Source organism: Aquarana catesbeiana, linkage group LG02, assembly GCF_042186555.1.
Source record: "Aquarana catesbeiana isolate 2022-GZ linkage group LG02, ASM4218655v1, whole genome shotgun sequence".
NCBI lineage: Eukaryota > Metazoa > Chordata > Amphibia > Anura > Ranidae > Aquarana > Aquarana catesbeiana.
The window spans coordinates 122,380,234-122,385,092 of NC_133325.1; positions in this window are offsets into that span (position 1 = coordinate 122,380,234).

Consider the following 4,859-nt stretch of genomic DNA (forward strand, 5'->3'; position numbering starts at 1 on the left):
CTGTGTCACTTGCTACTGACCCCTCAGCTCTGCATCATCTACTACTCCCAACCCCTGAACTTTGCGTCACTTACTACTGAACCCCTGCACTCTGTGTCCCTTTAAGCCAAAGCCAATGTTCAGCGCAATGAAAATCACACCCAACTTTTGCTGCGGCGCTCGGCACCGCACTTTTTCTCAGCTGCGGGGGCTCGATCTAGCATACAGGCCCACTGCTTTCAGAAAATGCCTCTGACCTGAGCTTATCTTTGCATATCCATTCCAGATGCTTGTATGTGACATCACATACATCCCATACATCACATACATCACATACAAGCACGTGGGTTGGATGAGAGAGGTGGATCAGCAGGATGAGTGTGCCAGGACAGGTAGATGTGTCTCATCTCTGCTTCCTTGCACCACTCTGCATATCACACATATCATAGATGAGAAGAGGGTACAGCATTGGAGCAGATGAGTAGGAGGGTACAGCGGTGGGGCAGATGAGCAGTAGGGTTTAGCGGTGGGACAGAAGAGCAGGAGGGTACGATGGGGGAACAGATGTGCAGGGGGCACAGTGGTGGAAGAGATGAGAAGGGGGTTCAGTGGGGGAACAGAAGAGGAAGTGGGTTACAGTGATGGGGCAGATGAGCAGCAGGTTACAGTGGTAGACAGAGGAGTAGGGGGTTATACTGGTGGGGCAGAAGAGCAGGGGGGTACAGAAGTGGGGCAGTTGTGCAGAGGGGTACAGTGGCAGGGCAGAAGAGAAAGGAGATACATTGGTGGGACAGAAGAGCAGGGGGTTACAGTGGAGGGACAGAAGAGCAGGGGGGTACAGAGGTGGAGCAGAAGAGCAGTGGGAATAGAGGTGAGACAGATGTGCAGGAGGTACAGTGGTGGGGCAGATGAGAAAGGGGGTTACAGTGGTGGGAGCGATGACAAGGGGGTTCAGCGGTGGGACAGAAGAATGGGGTACAGCGGTGGGGCAGATGTTTAAGGGGGTACAGTGGTATGGCAGATGTGCAGGAGGCACAGTGGTGGGAGAGATGAGAAGGGGGTTCAGCGGTGAGACAGAAGAGCACAGTACAGTACAGTGATAGGGAAGATGAGCAGAGGATTACAGTATTGTGCCAGATGAGAAGGGGGTTACAGTGGTGGAAAAGATAAGCAGGGGGTTTAGTGTTCGGGCAGATGTGAAAGGGAGGTGCATTAGTGGGACAGATGAGCAAGGGGTTACAGTGGTGGGGCAGAAGAGCAGGAGGTACAGAGGTGGGGCAGAAGAGCAGGGGGTACAGAGGTGGGGCAGTTGTGCAGAGGGGTACAGAGGTGGGGCAGATGTGCAGAGGGGTACAGTGGTGGGGAAGAGGAGAAAGGAGGTACATTGGTGGGACAGATGAGAAAGGGGGTTACAGTGGTGGGGCAGATGAGCAGATGGGTTCAGTGTTAGGACAGGTGAGAAGGTGGTTCAGTGGTGAGACAGAAGAGCATGAGGGTACAGCGGTGGAGCAGATGTGCAGAGAGATACAGTGGTGGGGCAGATGAGCAGGGGGTTACAGTGGTGGGACAGAAGAGCAGGGTGGTACAGTGGTGGGGCATATGTGCAGGGTAGTACAGCGAGTGGACAGATGAGCAATGGGGTACAGTGGGGGGACAGATTTGCAGGGGGTAGGGGGTACAGTGATCTGAGGTATGAAGGTGCAGGAATTGGGGCTGATCTGAGGACTGAAGGTACAGGACTTGGGGCTGATCCAAGGCATGAGAGTGCAGGATGTTAATTAGTCACTATTACTCAAGTAGTTTACAGCATTTACTTTATAAAAAGTCCTTTCGTGATTGAGAGTGTGAAGTTGACATTTTTTTGTTATAAAATCAGCACGCTCAATTTCTTTAAAAACATTTTTCGGCACACTGTGCTCAAAAGGTTGCCTACCCCTGCATTAACATGTCAATGAGGGGGAAAGAATAAGCCAGAGAAGGCAAAGTATAAACAGATTAAACTTCAGCTTTAAGAGTTCCCTTTAGCTTTTTGAAATCCTAGCAAAAGTAAGGGAACAAGGTCTCCTAAAATAACATATCTATATTGTATCATAGTGAACACATCTAGGACATCTCATTTAGTGATGGGACCTGCATGAGCAGACTATTAAGCTGAATAAGCAAAGCTGCGAGTGTCCCCAGATGTCCCCCAGAGCAGTAACTGAGGCAGACGCTACATAAGCTTCACTGTGAGAAAAATGCTCACAAAGTACCACCTGTGACTGACTGGAATGGAGACGAGGAAACTCTGGGAAAGAAATTGCTTCAGATTTAGCAATAAATTAAATCTGCAAGCAATCCTGAAACATAAAAATGAATTATTTCTATGACTTATATTTTGCCACATAAGTTTTGTACATGCCAAATCTGTCACTGTGGCCTTCATCAGCCAGTTCTATTAGGCCAAATTTAAAGGCATTATAAACCTTCCAACCTGCAGTTTGTGTTTCTCACCTGCATAAGATTTGCATTGATCATATAGTTTCATGGTGCCGTTAGTTGCCCTGTACACGCAGCCTATAGTCGAGAAAACCTTCACATCCTGGTGTCAGATGTTTCTGTTTGTGTTCAAACATAAGGCACACAATATGGCACTGCAAAGGTTAACGCATGACTTCTGTCACCTCTATCTGTGGTCTGAGAACTGAAAACTGAAAAAACAATATAACCCACAATCTATGAGTCTTTCAGTCCAGTGTTCTGCAGGTTAGAGCTAAACGGTAATTAGATCAGACACATAAAAAGCAATTAACAGAGAACTTGTCAAGCAGTCCTTTATTATATTAGCACTATCACACTTGTGATGAACACAAAAGAAATGGTGAGGCATGGATTGTGACCCACAGAAAAAAGTTATCTGTCCCTTTAGCAATTAGGGAAAAAGCTAGGTGAATTAATACATGAACATAGGCAAATTTATCAGCCATGACGCTACAAACTGCAGCCACAAAATGTGAGCCCATCATTACAAAGTAAGGCTCTGTTCACACTGGCATTAAAAGCAGGAGTTTGGGGCGCGTCTTTAACTCTCCTCAAACTCTCCTAAAGCAGTCTGCAATTAATAAGTTGGACAGCACACAGTGCTGTTCACATTATCAAAACATGAAGAGTTTGCGTCGTGTTAAATTGCTGCACTTCAAAAATGAAGCTTCATGTAGAATTTGGATGGAGTTGAAGCTTCTCAATTCCTTATATTCAAGTCTATGGTAATGCACAATAAACACACTGGCATGTGTTTGTAGTAAGTTTGCGACTTCCTTGTGGAGAGTTTTCAGGGAGTTAGGCCTTTTTCACAGCAGCCAAGAAAAAACCTAGGCAGTCCTATCCCTTTGCTGAATTCCTTTTTTACTAAGGTGAATGCCCCTAACTCCAAGCTATATTACTGGGTAGCAGCGCCTGTCACTGTCAGGTGGTAGTTTTCACAACCTAGAGAAAACCCTGCAGCTATCGTTGGCTCATACTCAACACTCAATAATCTGGTCTTTAGAGGCCCTAGGGCACACCCTGAGATTACGACCTTAATGCGTACAACCGTGTTGGTTTGGTATAGGGCTCCGGCCAAATACCTTGACCAGGAGTCCTTCTCCCCTCATAATTTTCTGTGGGGTAATCTGCCTCTCCCACATATGCGAAAAATCCCAGATCCTAGCGTGTGGGTCACTAGGGGTATAGTGGGCCTAAAACATATAGTTGCAAATGGTTGTCTGAGGACATTCCTTGAACTCAAGGCAGCTTTCCACTTACCTAACTGGATGTTTTTTTAGGTACCTGCAACTTAGGCTTGCTTTTGGCTGAGAGTTTCCCTCTCGGATCACATTAGAGTCAGACCCATTGAGTGGTTGTTGAGCTCCAGTGTGCTGGTTAAACCTCTATCCTCTCTCTCCCTGTGTTTGTCCATGGCCTATGCTGCTAAAGCGGGTCTGGTATATCAAAGATGGCAAGCTGACATTCCTACTTTGGAGGAGGATGATTGGGAGGACTGCCTGGGCTCTTATATCACTACCATGATCTCAGCTAGAGACTAGGTTTATACAACTCAACTTCCTGCATAGAGTTTATTATACTCCTCATTGCTTAACCACCATCTATCCATCTGTCTCTTCGGCTTGTCCATGGTGCCAGGCTCTGGAAGCCTTGTTTTTTCACATGGTGTGGTCTTGTCCTTCTCTACAGTCGTTTTGGACACAGGTGGTGTCTGATGTCAACTCAGTGTGTGGCTTGACTCTCGGATTGGATCCTAAGGTTTTACTTTTAAATGTTTTTGATGACTCTCATATGACTAGATATATTAAACTCTTCATTTGCTACACTTCCTTTTATGCATGCAGGGAGATACTATTATATTGGAAATATCCCCAGCCTCCTACTGTTACTTCCTGGCATTCTGCTGTGAATAAGGTTCTACCCTTAGCCTCGGTTCACACCAGAGGCGGCACGACTTGCAGGTCGCCTCACCGAGGCGACCTGCACACGACTGCCAGGGCGACTTGCAAAACGACTTCTGTATAGAAGTCTATGCAAGTCGCCCCAAGTCGCCCCCAAAGTCGTACAGGAACCTTTTTCTAAGTCGGAGCGACTTGCGTCGCTCCGATTAGAACGGTTCTATTGTACTGAACGGGACGCTACTTGTCAGGCGACCAAGGTCGCCTGACAAGTCGTCCCAGTGTGAACCGAGGCTTACATAAGCTTACCTATCTTAACCAGAAGTGCCCTAGGAAGTTTGACAAAATTTGGTCCGCTTGGATAGATTCTTGGGGAGTAGAGGCAGACTGATGGCCATAGCCTGACTGTGCTTTTGCTGTTGGGAATTTATAAATCCTTAAGTTAACCACTTGTGTTTA